This window comes from Bufo bufo, chromosome 3 (genome assembly GCF_905171765.1).
Source record: "Bufo bufo chromosome 3, aBufBuf1.1, whole genome shotgun sequence".
Taxonomy (NCBI): domain Eukaryota; kingdom Metazoa; phylum Chordata; class Amphibia; order Anura; family Bufonidae; genus Bufo; species Bufo bufo.
In genome coordinates, this window is record NC_053391.1 from 507,732,454 (window position 1) to 507,749,839 (window position 17,386).

Below are 17,386 nucleotides of genomic sequence, written 5' to 3' on the forward strand. Positions count from 1 at the left end.
AACTTTCAGGTAACATCCGGAGTCGTCCTTTTACCTGCACAATATGCACCAAAAATGCATGTAACAAAGTCAACAAAACACAAAAACAATAAAAAAAAAACATAAGATGTGAGTGACAGGTGGACACGCCCCTTTCCCCCATAACCCCGCCAACTCTGCCCACAACCCATCCCGTTCCCTCCCAAACTAAGCCTAAATACCGCCCCAAACCACGCCTAAATACCACCCATTCAACGCCTCTTTTATTCTGTTAGATCTTAAAATGCGTCAGGTATTTAATTAAGTTTTAATATCTTTAAAAATAAAATATTAAGCTTGTATAAACCTCTTACTGAGCAATTATAAATATTGACAATCTCTAATTGAGCCGTCTATCTTCCTAAAACTAAAGGACCTTTGATGATTTCACCGCAGGTCCTGGAAGGTGAACTGAGGCAGTCCCTTTGTTAGTGGACCTGCGATGTATGAAATTTGCTTTAATTATATACGATCGTGTTTAATAAAATCGAAGGTGTCCATGATTTAAGCAAAATATTTGAACACCGCATCTAACACAGATATGTATCATTTATAAATATTGACAATAGCTAATTGCGGCACCCAACTTTCTCGGGTGCCAATAACACGTTGAAGACATGTTCGGGCATGTCCTAAGACGTACCGTCAGTAATTCAGATGTCCTAAGACGCTATTTAAGAGCGCCAGCTGCGGCACCCAACTTTCCCAGGGTGCCAATTCAGCGCTCGTTTTGTGACATACGGCCCCACATTTTGCGAAGCGCGTCAGGGAATGTCCGAGCATGCTGAAGGCATGTTCGGACATGTCCTAGGACGTTATTTAAGAGCATCAAAATCCTTTTGTTTCGTTAGGGAAATTTGCTTAGTTACAAAATTATGTTTAATAAAATCTAAGGTGTCCATAATTTAACCAAAATATTTGATCACCGCGTCTAACACAGATATGTAGCATTTATAAATATTACCCAACTTTCCCGGGTGCCGATAACATGTATCTATCTTCTAATATGCCAGCTGTCGATCAATTTGTACAAACACCTACCAAACGTAGAAGTCCGCAATGTTTATACATGTGTTACGAGACATAGTCAGTCTAATGTACAAGCAGCTGCGACAATAGCAAACAGTTGTCAAAACATGCCCCAAACATATCTTTAAAAATAAAATGATATTAAGGTTCTATCCTATCTATCTTTCAGCCGTAGTCAATTGGCGGTATGTAAAAGAGCGCTACACGCGCAACAAAAACACAAACATTTTTATAGCCTGTTTTACAACCACCTATGCCAGACTCAAATTATACACACTCCTAGACAGATTGCAAGAACGTTGTCTTTATCACGACACAGACTCCATGATATTCGTAAGTAGAGATGGCGACTGGAACCCGCCGTTGAGCGATTTTCTCGGCGAACTAACTAGTGAAATACCCGCTGACACGTACATTACCAAGTTTGTATCTGCGGTTCCTAAGATGTACGGCTACAGTCTCAACAATGGGAAAACCATATTAAAGGTTAAGGGTATAACTCTCAATGTCGCTAACACTCGATTTGTTAATTTTGACAGCTTGAAAGACCTTGTGTTGGATTACTCACGCAATCCCGGTCCCAAGACGCAGAAAACAATAGGTATAGAGCAAAACTGCATTTTCAGAAATAGGAAGCGTTGGGCTATAGAGACAAGACCGTTACGTAAAATTCAAAAGTGCGGCTACACAAAGAGACAACTGACGACGTAAATTTACATGTTACCTTTCGGCTATTAAACATGGCCGCGCAATTTCAACACCTGTTTTCTTGTATTTTCACAGGACTCTCAAATTCCGGAAAGAGTTTTTTGTAAAACGGTTGTTAATACAAGCGAATACTAATATCGCACAAACCTGACAATGTCATTTTGTCTTACGCATGTTGGCAGAAATTGTACGACAAGCTAATTTACCCGTTTGTTTACAAATATCAGGTTTATCGAGGGAATACCGCAGAATTTTACAGACGATGAACTATTCGCGCAGGGCAAGGTAAATTTGGCGGTTGTTGACGATCTTATGGAGGTGGCTTGCAAAAATCTTGAAATACAAAACGCTTTCACCAAATACGTGCACCACAGAAATTTGAGCATCATGTACCTCGTTCAAAAGTTTTTTGTCAGGGTAAGAAAAGCTGGACCATAAATTTAAACACTAAATACATGGTCTTTTTTAAGAACCCGTGCGATAAATTACATTGGCTCAGCAAATGTACCAGGTAAAACACGTTTCTTTTTAGAAGCTTTTGAAGATGCTAAACACGCGCCTTGCGGCTATTTACTTGAAGATTTAAGATCTGATACGCCCAAGGAACTACAGCTAAGAACCGGTTTGTTCCCGCCAGATCTTCCGGCGGCTTATGTGTGCAAAAAGAAGCTCTAAAATGTGATATTTTGCATCTTGACAGTCATTCTTTGTAGCGTCGCCACGCCTGTAAAGATGTCGAACAGGATCGGATGTAATTGGGATCTTTTAAAAGTGTTGGTCAAAACAAAACCGACGGTCCAGAAATCATTATTACGCAGCGTCAGTAATGATTTGATATCCGCTATTGGCGAGATCGCTCTCAACATCATTAAAGCAAAGATACCTCTTAGTAGAGATCAGCGAATTGAAGCTGACGAAGTGGATAGTGATGGATGAACATCTGCCAGGATGGTTCGTGAACGAGATTGCGCGAACGCGATCAAATGTTCGCGAACCGCAAGTTCGCATTGGGTCCCATTCATTTTAATGGCAGACGAACCTGAAAAACCTTCAGCTCATATTTGCAGCCAAGAAATAATTACTAGAAGTGCACAAATAGTCCCACAACATGGACAGTGACATACCAGATCTCCATACATTATTTTTTTCAATGCGAAATATCGGCAATATAAGTTTCGCGTACGCGCATGCACAAATGCACAATACAGTACCCAAATGCACTATAAAGAAAGTATATTGGTATATAACACCCCGCTTCAATATGGAAGAAGGCTACTTTTTTATTACGCTACCCTGCAACGCCTCCGCCAAACTTTACCCCAAAAGTACAATCGCCGATTACACCACTAAATTAGCAAAAAGCCATCCATCTTCGTGGTCCATATGAAGTGGCGTTAGTAGAGATTCAGTACCTTTATACGTGGAAAACCTTTGGGACTGGCAATGGTATATTCTACGTCGCCCGGCGCGATGACCCTGTCAGAGAGTTTTGGGGTAAATCGGGTTATTACCCTAAGGCCTCTTGCACACGTCCATATGGCTTTTCCAGTATTTTGCGGTCCACAAAAAACGGATCCGCAAAAAATACGGATGACATCCGTGTGCATTCCATTTTTTGCGGAACGGAACAGTTGGACCCTGATAGAACAGTACTATCCTTGTCCGTTATGCGGACAATATTAGGACATGTTCTATCTTTGAACGGAACTGAAAAACGGAAATACAGAAACTGAAGACATATGGAGTACCTGACGTTTTTTTGGCAGATCCATTGAAATGAATGGTCCCGTATATGGTCCGTATATGGTCCGTATACGGAACGAAAAAAAAACGGAATGGAAACGGAAAAAATAAATAAGTGTGCAAGAGGCCAAATATGAACGAGCTGATCAAAGCCATTAATAACAAACTTGATTCTATAAAAATACCGCCTGATCAATTGCATCTAAGATACGACAAGATTGACAGAACCGTTTATGGAACGAAATCGAGCTTATACAAGTTTATGCCTGGTGAAAAATTAGGCTATATATTTGGGGCTTCAGGGGTACTCGCGCGATTGCTTGAGCAAGAATGTAGACGCTAAGCACATCTTTTTGTGCAACAACGAATCTGGATTGCCTGTTTTAGAACATTTCGTGGATGTTTTAGCCGGTAATGATGATTTACTTTTAGGAAAAGATAACGATTTTTTACCTATAAAGAGAAAAATTCACCCCGATATTAAAGCCGGATTTTATACAATGTTTGTTTATACCGATATCATTCAGCATCAACTTGTTGGCAATAGTTACGTACAGCTTTTAAGAACTGTGGAGCTAAGAGGCAAAAATGGCGAAATAGTTACGCAAAAGTATAACAGGCCGGACTATATACGTCTCTGCAAACAACACTTTGATACCATTACAATATCAATATTCATGGATCAAGCCAAATCTGTTAAATTAAAATACGGGAAAACTATAGTGCGATTACACTTTAGACCTCGCGCTGTCACAATGCATTAAAATGTTGTCCCAGAGAGTGTACGGCGACCCGGACACGTATACACATTATTACATAGCACAAGCACAAGGTTGTTCCGTCGAGTCGTTCCCCTATTCAAGAAAGGTGTGGAACTTGTAAAACCGCACGTGAAAACAGCTGCCAGGAATATCGCTAAAGATGTTGTCGCTACGGCATCAACCGCTGCTATGGAACGAATAAATAGACCTACGCAAGGGCAAGAAGGCTCTGGCATCATGCAAATTCGGAGAGAAATGCTGAAAAGAAAACGCGGTCGCAACGGCGGCGTCCTACCCCCCTTTTATGAATAAAGTAGAGCCAACTAAGAGACGTCGCGCCAGAAAACAAGAAGCCTTTCACCGAGCGACATCTACTAATTAACAGCTATGGCTTTTGTACATGACGCAACCGCCAAGTACGCAAAATCAGAGTTGGATATCTTTCAAATACCGACCACGCAAACAAGTATTGAAAAATCGTTTTATGTAGAGGTACAACCGATAGCAGCCATTGCTGACAAAGCGCCTTTGGAGTTCTTCATCTCAGGCAACGGTGAATATTATTACGACCTAAATAACACACTGTTACACATCGTTTGCAGAATCGTTAGCCCGGATAACACACCCATACCCGACGGATCCCGCGTCGCCCTTATTAACTACCCTATTGCTAGCCTTTTTAATCAATTGGACATAACGCTCGGCGACACATTGATTTCAAGAAGCTACAACCTTTATACGTATAGAGCATATATAGAATCCGTAATAAATAGGGTTGAGCGAACCCGAACTGTAAAATTCGGGTTCGTACCGAACTGTAGGATTTTTGGACCCCGGACCCGAACCCGAACATTTCAGTAAAAGTTCGGGTTCGGTGTTCAGCGCTTTCTTGGTGCTTTTTGAAAGGCTGCAGAGCAGCCAATCAACAAGCGTTTAATTCTGTGCCCTTAGAAGCCATCACAGCCATGCCTACTAATGGCATGGCTGTGATTGGCCAGTGCAGCATGTCACCCAACCTCTATATAAGCTGGAGTCACGTAGAGCTGCACGTCACTCTGCTGTTCTTAGTGTAGGGATAGAATGCTGCTGCTGTGAGGGAGAGAATAGGAAAGAAATTTTAATCAGAACTCAGCGATCTACATAGATTTTGTTGTGTGGGTGCAGTGCACAATATTTTTACCCTGCCCTGAGCCCAGTGACAGAGAAAAATAACTTTTATCTGTCTGTTAGTTAGTTGGGCGGCGGCGGCCATTTTATGCAAGCTTAGTGCACCAGCACTGCATATGTGCTTTTGTGACATTGATATCCAAGCTTGAAATATTGCAATAATAATCTGGGTTTAAAAAAACACCCATTTTTGACAATATCCTACATTTGGTGCCTTTGCAGCATTAGTCAGTGTGCAATTTATGCTAGAAATACAGCTATAATTTTGGGCAAAATACTAAATTTTACAGCCCTTGCTGCATCTGTATGTGTGAAATTCAAGCATTATATACTGCTGTCATATTCTGTTAGTAAAAAAAAAAACACCCATTTTGGGCAAAATACTTAATATTGCAGCCTTTGCTGCATCTGTGATTGTTAAAAACAAGCTTGAAATACTTCAATAATTTTCTGGCTTTTAAAAAAAAAACATTTCTGGCAATAACCTCCATCTTGGGCCTCTGCCGCATTAGTCAGTGTGCAATTTAAGCTAGAAATACAGCTATAATTTTCTGGGTTTTAAAAAACACACATTTTGTGCAAAAAACTTCATTTGCGGCCTTGTCTGCATTTGTACATGTGAAGTTCAAGCGTTATATACTGTTGTCATATTATAGTATTAAAAAAACACACATTTAGGGCAAAAATCTTAATTTTGCAGCCTTGTCTGCATCTGTACCTGTGAGATACACCCTTTAGATACTGTTGTTCTATTCTGCTATTAAAAAAACACCCATTTAGGGCAAAAAACTTAATTTTGCAGCCTTTGCTGCATATGTCATTGTGAGATACACCCTTTAGATACTGTTGTTCTATTCTGCTTTTAAATAAACACCCATTTAGGGCAAAAATCTTAATTTGCAGCCTTGTCTGCATCTGTCAGTGTAAGATACACGCTTTAGATACTGCTGTGCTATTCTGGTATTAAAAAAAACACACATTTAGGGCAAAAATCTTAATTTGCAGCCTTGTCTGCATCTGTCAGTGTGAGATACACGCTTTAGATACTGCTGTGCTATTCTGGTATTAAAAAAACACCCATTTTGGGCAAAATACTTAATTTGCAGCCTTGTCTGCATCTGTACGTGTAAAATTCAAGCGTTATATACTGCTGTCATATTCTGCTATTAAAAAAACACCCATTTAGGGCACAAAACTTAATTTTGCAGCCTTTGCCTTATCTGTCTTTGTGAGATACACGTGTTAGATACTGTTGTTCTATTCTGTTATAAAAAAACACCCATTTTGGGCAAGATCTTAAATTTGAGAAATACGAGGAGAGCGTCAAATAAGGGACGTGGCCCCGGTCGTGGTGCTGCTGGTGGAGCTTCTGTTGCAGGGAGAGGACGTGGTCGATCTGTGCCAGCTACACGCACAAGTGAAACCCCTTCCTCAAGTGCGAGTAGGCGACAGAACCTTCAGTGGTATTTGGTCGGGCCTAATGCGGCTCTATGAATGGTGAGGCCAGAACAAGTACAGGCGATAGTAGATAGGGTTGCTGACAGTGCCTCCAGTTCCTTCACATTGTCTCCCACCCAGTCTCCTGCTGAAAGACTACAGTTGGCACCTGCAGCCGATGTCCATCAGTCTTTCACCTCACCCCCTTGCAAATCAGCCAAGCAGTCTGAACCCCAAGTCATGCAGCAGTCTCTTCTGCTTTTTGATGACTCTGTTAGCAGGGTTTCCCAGGGCCATCCACCTAGCCCTGCCCCAGAAGTGGACGAGATTGAGTGCACTGATGCCCAACCACTTATGTTTTAAGATGAGTACATGGGAGGACCATCGCAGCACGTCTCGGATGATGACGAAACACAGGTGCCAACTGCTGGGGCTTTCGAAAGTGTGCAGACCGACATGGAGGGCAGGGGTGTAGACTGGGTGGAAGATGATGTGGAGGACAATGAGGTCCTCGACCCCACATGGAATCAAGGTCATGCTAGTGACCTGTGTAGTTCGGAGGAAGAGGCGGTGGTCGCACAGAGCCACTAGCACAGCAGAAGAGGGAGCAGGCTGCAAAAGCGGAGCAGCCGTCCCCTACACAGTATGCCTGCTACTGCCCATCGCAGCAAGGGACCAAGCACACCAAAGCCAGCTCCAATGACTTCCCTGGGGTGGCAAGCCTGAAGTCAGGCATAAACGTTCTCAAACTGAGCACAACCTGCATGACCAGGCATCTAAGTGCAAAGCACGAGCAGCAGTGGAGTAAACACCTCAAAAACCAAGAAAGGTCTCTGGCTCCTCCCGCTTCCTCTTTTGCTGCAGTCTCTGCCTCTTCATCCACCTCTGGAGTGACAGTGCCACCTGCCACCCCGCAAACAGAGGATCTGCCAGCAACACCACCACCTGGGTCACCAAGCATCTCCACAATGCGTTTAGCTCTCCATCTCCCAAACACTGGAGCGGTAGAGGAAGTACCCCCTACCCACCCGCGATCCCTGGCCCTGAATGCCAGCATTTCAAAATTACTGGCCTTTGAAATGCTGTCATTCCGTCTGGTGGAGACGGAGAGCTTTAAAAGCCTTATGGCGGTGGCTCTCCCACAGTACGTCATGCCCAGCCGCCACTACGTTTCCAGGTGTGCCATCCCTTCCCTGCACAACCAAGTGGGGGATAAAATCAGGTGTGCACTGCGCAACGAATACGTGGACCAGTAAGCACGTTCAGGGACGTTATATCTCCCTAACAGCACACTGGGTAAATGCAGTGGCGGCTGGGACTGAGGCAGATAGCAGTTTGGCGCATACCCTTCCACCACCGAGGATTGCAGGGCGCTTCAGTTTGCCTCCTGTTGCTTCCTCCTCCTACTCCGCTTCCTCATCCTCTACCGGCTCCTCATCCGGTCAGCGTAACACCTTCACAACCAACTTCAGCACATCCAGGGGTAAATGACAGCAGGCAGTTTTAAAACTTATCTGTTTGGGGGACAAACCCCACACAGTGCAGGAGCTGTGGACGGGCCTTGAACAACAGACTGATGAGTGGTTGGTGCCAGTGAGCCTCAAGCCCGGCCTGGTGGTGTGCGATAATTGGCGAAATCTCGTAGCAGCTCTGGGACTAGCCGGTTTGACGCACATCCCTTGCCTGGTGCATGTGCTGAATTTGGTGGTGCAGAGATCCCTTAAAAATGACCCCGAAATGTCGGAGCTGCTGCATAAAGTGCGGGTCGTCTGTGCGCGCTTTCAGCGTTCTCACCCTGCTGCTGTCAGCGCTGCAGCGTAAATTCGGCCTTCCCGATCACCGCCTCATATGCGACATGCAAACAAGGTGAAACTCCACCTTGCACATGCTGGCCAGGCTGTGCGAGCAGCAGCAGGCGATAGTGGAGTTTCAGCTGCAGCACGCATGGGTGAGTTGCTCTGCGGAACAGCCCCACTTCACCACCAATGACTGGGCCTCCATACGAGACCTGTGTTCCTTGTTGCGCTGTTACGAGTACTCCACCAACATGGCCAGTGCCGATAACGCCATTCTCAGTGTTACTATCCCACTTCTATGCCTCCTTGAAAAAACGCTGCTGGCGATGATGGAAGAGTATGTGGCACAGAAGGAGGAGGAGGAAGAGGGATCATTTCATAGGGTTTCCAGCCAGTCATTCACAAGTGGCTCCGAGGGTGGGTTCCTGCACCCACAAACGCCAGGTACACAATTGTTCAGCCAGGGCACAGTTCTGGAGGATGACAAGGTGGAGGATGAGGAGGAGGAGATGGAGGAGGAGGAACCATGTTCACTGCAGGGTGGCACACAGACCAGCTCATGGCCATCACTGGAGCGTGGCTGGGGAGATACAGAGGACACAGACGATACACCTCCCATAAAGTACAGCTTTTTGTTGACTCTGGGCAGCCTGGCACACATGAGCGATTACATGCTGCAGTGTCTCTACAACGACTGCCGACTTGCCCACATTCTAACTTGCGCTGATTACTGGGTGGCCACGCTGCTGGATCCCCGTTACAAGGACAACGTACCGTCCTTAATTCCCTCACTGGAGCGTGATCGTAAGATGCATGAGTACAAGCGCACGCTGGTAGACGCGCTGCTGGTGGCATTCCAACCTGACAGCAGGGGCACAGTGGAAGCACAAGGCAAAGGCAGAGGAGGAGAAAGAGGTCACCAACGCAGCTGGGGCACCGCCAGCACCTCAGAAGGCAGGGTTAGCATGGCCCAAATGTGGAAAAGCTTTGTCAGCACGCAACAACAACCAGCACAACAACAACCTAAATGACAAGTCTGCCTCCTTCAACTTCTGGGTCTCCAAATTGGGCACATGGCCTGAGCTTGTCCTTTACGCCTTGGAGGTGCTGGCCTGCCCTGCAGCCAGTGTATTATCTGAATGTGTGTTAGCATGGCAGGGAGCGTTATCACAGACAAGCGGAGCCGCCTGTTCACAGCCAATTTGGACAAGCTCACGTTCATTAAAATAAACCAGGCATGGATCCCACAGGACTTGTCCGTACCTTGTGTAGAATAGATATATATACCGGCCTTAACCAGCCATTGTTATACTACAGCGCAATTGCTCATTCTTGTATTTTGGATATTTCACACTCTTTTAGAGTGTACCCTAATAAAAAAAATTATAGAAAAAATAAAACCAAAAACCAGTGTTGTCTACCTCGTCCTCCTCCACTGCTGCTTCCACCTACACCACTTCGTCCACCGCCTCCTCAAACTGTTACTCCATATGGACCTCCACCTCCTAAATCAATTATTTTTTTATTTGTACGTATTTTATTTTATGTCATTTCACTAATTTGTCTGTTACATTTTCGGGTGAAATTCACCAATTTTTGGGTGTGATATATTACTGCTATACCTAGTAGACAGGTAAAAAAAACACTAATTTGTCTGTTTCATTTTCGGGTGAAATTCACCAATTTTTGGGTGTGATATACCACTGCTCTACCTAGTAGACAGGTAAAAAGAATTCATTAATTTTTCTGTTACATTTTCGGTTGAAATTCAGCAATTTTTGGGTGTGATATACCACTGCTATACATAGTAGACAGGTAAAAAAAAAAACACTAATTTGTCTGATACATTTTCGGGTGACATTCAACAATTTTTGGCTGTGATAGACCCCTGCTCTACCTAGTAGTCAGGTTAATAAATTTCACTAATCTTTCTGTTACATTTTTGGGTGACATTTTACAATTTTTGCCGTGAATAAACCCCTGCTCTGCATAGGTTACAGGAACCCAAATTTTTAAAAATTATCTGTTCCATTGGTGGGTGACATTAATCCATTTCTGGAGATAAAAAAACTCTAAAATTCTAAAATTCATCTTTATTTGGCCCTATCATTCGATCCTTCTGCTCTAATAACTTGTCCCACATTTCCGCTTCATCCCATTGCAGCCAGCCATTGACCTCTCTTGGATGAGGTCTCCCTTTCTCACACTCCCTCTCTGGCGTGGAACCTTGATTTGTCAATAACCGGGATCAACATGGTAGGCTCAGAAAAGAACATCGAAAGTTGATAGAGAAGATATCCAAATGGATGGTGACTGGGACGTGCGATCAGGCAGAAGTTATCTAGAGTCAACAAAGTGGCAGCAGGGCCTCTCCTGGCTAACATTTCCAAATACAAAATACCCCAGTGACATTCCCTATAATTTTTTATTAATTATTCCAATAACAGGGCATCTTAAGAGTCCTGTATTGTTATTTATCATCACTACCTCCCCGAGTCGGGAGTGGGTATTTGCCGCGCGCCCCCTCCTTTCCTTTAATTCTTCAGTTTTAATAGCTTCTCCCACATTTCAGCTCGATCAAAATTAAATTTTATCCATTGATCTCCCTTGGATGTGGTCTCTCTTTCTCACGCTCCCTCTCCGGCGTGGAATCCTGATTCGCCGGTAACCGTAATCAACATGGTAGGCTACCTCCTCCTCATCTACCGCCGCTTCCACCTACACCGCCACATCCACCGCCTCCTCAAACTCCTACTCCATATGGACCTCGTCCTCCTAGATCAAGATTATTATTTTTTATTTTTACGTATTTTATGTTATTTGAAGTCATTTCCCTATCCACATTTGTTTGCAGAGCACTTGCCATGCTCTTAACCACATTTTGCTGGCATTTGCAGCCCTCTAGCCCTTTCCATGATTTTTTACAGCCATTTTAGTGCTCAAAAGTTCAGGTCCCCATTGACGTAAATGGAGTTCGGGTTCGGGGTCAAGTTCGGGTTAAGTTCAGGTCCTGAACTCTAGCTTTTTTGTGAAGTTCGGCTGAACCCGGCGAACCCGAACATCCAGGTGTCCACTCAACTCTACTAATAAATTATAATTCACAAACTTTGGCTGCCCAATTTACAGCCGGCTTATTCTATAAAGATACAGAGGGACATCATGATGACTGGGCTCTCGATGGCTGTAATGTCGGTTTCGCCAAGAGAGCTGAGTATACGACTCGCTCTAGAAGTGTAGAATTAATGGGCCCCATTTACGCCAATATATTTAATCACCCGAATACTGAACGGCCTAGATCTAAAAATAAAGTTGACCAGAAACAAAGATTCCTTCTGTCTTATGTCTGCTGAGGCAACCCATTTTAAAGTCCAAATACAGCACGCTTCGCTGTTTGTCGTATCGCCCGCTGTGAGAATTGGACACGGTCGCACTCTGTTAACCATTAACGCAAAGTACTCGGTCGATCGCGCGGAGCTTAAAGTGTATAGCATTCCCGCCGATACTCGCATATCTAATCATGAGAATCTTTTTCTGGGAAACATCCCAAAAACAGTATTACTACTGTTTGTGGACAACGAATCATTTTCCGGCAACTACCAAAGAAATCCTTTGCGTTTCAATCACTATAATGTGAATTATGCCGCCTTATATTTGGATGGACAACAGATACCCGCAAAACAGTTTCAGACTAATTTTCAAGACGATTCGGCTGTTCGTGAATATATGTCGCTCGTACACATTTCGGGGAAGCAAAAGGCTGGCAACACTTTATCCATGGATCATTCAGAATTTTTGAACGGGTACACTTTGTTCGCTTGTGATTTATCGCCAGATCAAGAGCCTGGCGGACATTTCTCTCTAGTAAAAACTGGCAATCTCAGAGCTGAAATTAGATTTGCCGAGCCAGTGCTAAACACTATTAACATGATTGTGTATTCCGTTCATGAAAATATTATTAAAATAAACAATAGAAGGGAGGTTTTATATGATTTTCAATAAAAATGAATAATTATGAAATTACCTGCGTTATCAAAGCCGACTTTCATGCCCGCCGCATATTTAAAGGTAGATTTCTGTGCGATTTATTACCGGAAAATACAAACCGGATTCCAAATAAGTTGGGACACTAAACAAATTGTGAATAAAAACTGAATGCAATGATGTGGAGATGGCAAATGTCAATATTTTATTTGTAATAGAACGTAGATGACAGATCAAACGTTTAATCCGAGTAAATGTATCATTTTAAAGGAAAAATACGTTGATTCCAATTTTCACGGTGTCAACAAATCCCCAAAAAGTTGGGACAAGTAGCAATAAGAGGCTGGAAAAAGTAAATTTGAGCATAACGAAGAGCTGGAAGACCAATTAACACTAATTAGGTCAATTGGCAACATGATTGGGTATAAAAAGAGCTTCTCAGAGTGGCAGTGTCTCTCAGAAGCCAAGATGGGTAGAGGATCACCAATTCCCACAATGTTGCGCAGAAAGATAGTGGAGCAATATCAGAAAGGTGTTACCCAGCGAAAAATTGCAAAGACTTTGCATCTATCATCATCAACTGTGCATAACATCATCCGAAGATTCTGAGAATCTGGAACAATCTCTGTGCGTAAGGGTCAAGGCCGTAAAACCATACTGGATGCCCGTGATCTCCGGGCCCTTAAACGACACTGCACCACAAACAGGAATGCTACTGTAAAGGAAATCACAGAATGGGCTCAGGAATACTTCCAGAAACCATTGTCAGTGAACACAATCCACCGTGCCATCCGCCGTTGCCAGCTGAAACTCTACAGTGCAAAGAAGAAGCCATTTCTAAGCAAGATCCACAAGCTCAGGCGTTTTCACTGGGCCAGGGATCATTTAAAATGGAGTGTGGCAAAATGGAAGACTGTTCTGTGGTCAGACGAGTCACGATTCGAAGTTCTTTTTGGAAATCTGGGATGCCATGTCATCCGGACCAAAGAGGACAAGGACAACCCAAGTTGTTATCAACGCTCAGTTCAGAAGCCTGCATCTCTGATGGTATGGGGTTGCATGAGTCCGTGTGGCATGGGCAGCTTGCATGTCTGGAAAGGCACCATCAATGCAGAAAAATATATTCAGGCTCTAGAACAACATATGCTCCCATCCAGACGTCATCTCTTTCAGGGAAGACCCTGCATTTTTCTTTTTTTTTTCTTTTTCTTTTAATTTTTTTATTTTAAATAACGTAACAAGGTACATATATAGATACTGACACGCCTAGCAAGGCGTGTTGCATGCACAAAGATGTCAAAATATGCTTCACATCAGATACAGCAGAAGAACATTATTCCATGTTTCTATTACTTATGCGGTTATATTACACCATACGGGAATTTACTGTGTCAGCAAAACCAGTAACAAATATGGTATAAACACAATGAAATATACTGAAGGAAGACATTGTGAAGAGGTCACTATGTGTAACTTGGGTGTCTAAATTTTTGCCATAGATGCCATTGGCGTTGGAATTTTGGGTGATTTCTAGCTTCCCATGAGGAAAGTTCTTCAAAACGGAAGATTTGGTCGACCTTTAGTTTCCATTGCTCTATGGGGGGGGAGGGGGTGAGGGGGACAACCAATATTTAGGGATTAATAATTGGGCTGCTATCAGAAGCTGTTTGAAAAGAAAAGGCATAGGATGAACTGCCCTATCTACATCGAGGTTAAGAAGGGCTTTGCTTGCGGATATTTGTACCTTAGTCTTGCATATTAGATTACTAATCTGAAATATTTCTTTCCACCAGGTCATAATGATTGGGCAATCCCACCAAATGTGGAAAAAGGTTCCTCTATCTTTAGAGCACCTCCAACATATATCAGAAGCTGTTGCCGAGTACAGAGCTGTAATATCTGGTGTTTTGTACCATCTGGTTAGGATCTTATACCCGTTTTCCTGTATGCGAACACATCTAGATAAATAGTGCGGGGATGACATTAAATTCGGCAAGGTGGAGAAGGAGAATTCCTGTCCCAAATCCTTTTCCCAGTGTCGGATAAACGCTGGTTTAGTAGGGATCGAAGGATTATTTAGTCTTTTGTAAAGTTGTGAAATTAGCTTTCTTGGGGGGATAGGGTCTGAGATGAGGACCTCAGACCATAGCAAAGGGCGAAGAAGGTCGCTCCTTGATATGTGCTGAGAGAGGAAGGCGTGTAGATATGACGTGGAGGAGATATGTAGGCAGTCGGCATTGAAGATTTTTTGGAACTCTTTGAGCTGGAGCATAGAACCATTAGGATCAAAGAATGAGAGGATTGGGGTAGAGGAGTCCCTCAATTCCTTTGGAGTACAATCAGCTACTGCGGGCAATGCCGTCCCCAGGATTTCACAAATTGAAAGAAGAGAAGAAGGGAAGGGCACTGAGCAATGTGAGGATTGAAACCACCGCCACGCATTCAAAGTGGCTTGAATAATAGGATATGGTGAGGAGGGTAAATTACACGTGCTTCTGTTAGCTAACAAAAGGGATCTAAATGGTTTATTTATTAGCTCTTGCTCTATTGCAACCCAGGGTTTTGTGTTACCAGGCCTAAGCCAGTTTATTGTTCTGGACAGTAAGACTGCCTTTCCATAGATCTCTGGGTCTGGTAGGGCAATGCCCCCCGAACACTTGGGACGCGATAAAAGTTCATAAGACAATCTCGGTTTCTTCCCTCCCCAAATAAATGATCTGAATAGTTTCTTTAGAGAATTATAGTAGGTTTTGGGGACTGGAATAGGCAGGACCTGTTGTAAATAGGTAAGGCGGGGAAGTATCAAAGACATAAGCAGATTTTTTCTGCCAAACCAAGAGATGGTTGGGATATCCAGTTTACCTATGCTATTGGAGATGTCTTTTAGTAAAGGGGTATAGTTAAGTGAAAATAGTTCTGAGGTGTTAGGACTAATTTTAATCCCTAGATATGTTATGTAGGGAGAGGACCAGTTGAAGGGGGAGTCTCTTTTTAAGCTTCTTTGAATTGTTTGGGGGATCCCTACACAGATTACCAGTGATTTCTGTTTATTAATTTTAAAGTTGGGAAAGGAACTATATGTATCTAAGTGTTTTTGGATTGCAGATAGTGATTCCTTAGGGTTGGATGTCATAATCATGATGTCGTCCGCAAAGGCGGCAATCTTATGATCCGTACCTCCCAGTGCCACTCCTCGGATTCCTGTGTCTGCTCTCAATTTTAGGAGAAGTGGTTCCAGAGCCAGAACGAAAAGCAAAGGGGATAGGGGGCACCCTTGCCTAGTACCGTTTTGAATGATAAAGGGGTCTGATAAGTCTCCATTGATCAAGACAGAAGCCGAAGCCTGGGCATACATTGCAAAAGTGGCTTGCACAAAGGGATCAGGTAGGCCAAATCGGTATAAGATGCGTCGCAGAAAAGACCAGCTAATTCTGTTTCTGCATCCGTGCTCAGCAGGAGGAGAGGTCTAGATCGGATAATAGAGAATTGCACTATATTTAATACTCTGGCCGTATTATCTCTACCTTCCCTACCTTTGACAAAGCCTACCTGATCCCCGTGTACTACTGAGGGGAGGAAAACTGAAAGACGGTTAGCCAATAATTTTGCCAGTAATTTAAGATCAATATTGAGGAGGGAAATAGGTCTGTAGTTAGCACACTGTTTAGGGTCTTTCCCTTCTTTAGGGATCAAGGTAATATGGGCTTGCGTCATATCTCTGGAAAGTTTTCTCCCTTGTAAAGTTAAATTACAAACCGCAAGTAGGTGGGGGAGTAAACATTGTTGGTATGTTCTATAATATTGGACTGGAAGGCCATCTGGGCCTGGGCTTTTGCCAGAAGGGGTCTGTTTTAAGGCAGACGCTAGTTCCTCCAGGGTGAAAGGGGAAGCAAGCTTCTGCTTCTGGTCTTCAGAGATAGTTGGTATAGGGAGTGAATCTAGGAAGGAGGTAAGGATGGATGTCTGGTTCTCAGGGGTAAGCGTATGAGGCAAATTATAGAGAGCTTCATAAAACTCACGAAATTGGGCACCTATATCTTTAGAAGAATATAAAGGTGAACCCTGAGGGGATTCTATTTGGTGGATGTAATTCGTCGATCTTCTATTCTTTATCCTGCGCATCATGAATTTGGATGTTTTGTCTCCATGAGCAAAAAATTTATGTTGCGAATTCAGGAATAATTTAGCTGTAGATTGTTGTAACATGGACTTCAGTTCAGCTCTACAACCGGACAACTCTTGGAGCTGAGAAGCTGAAAAGGAGCGTTTATGTTGGGATTCCAAGGATCGTATTCTCTGACATAGAGAATCAAGCCTTTTGTTTCTCTCTTTTTTTAGGTAAGCTCCCATACTTATGAAATGTCCCCTAATAAAAGGCTTGTGGGCATCCCATAAGGATAGGGCTGAGATATCTGGATCCTTATTTAAAGTGAAGTATTCTTCAAGGAGCTCAGCAATCTTATCTCTGGTATTTAGGTTCCCTAATAAGGATTTGTTTAGACGCCACGTGAATTTATTCTGTTTGGGAACGGGGGCTGAAAGTGAAAGGGATATAGGAGCATGGTCAGAGAGATGGATAGATCCTATTTGAGGATTGTGGCAGAATTGGAGGTGTTGCTTAGAAACAAATAGGTAGTCCAGGCGTTGGTATGTACCATGGACAGAAGAGTAGAAAGTATAGTCAGCTGTGGTAGGATATAGCGTACGCCAGACATCTATTAGGTGAAGGTTCCAGAGACCCTCTCT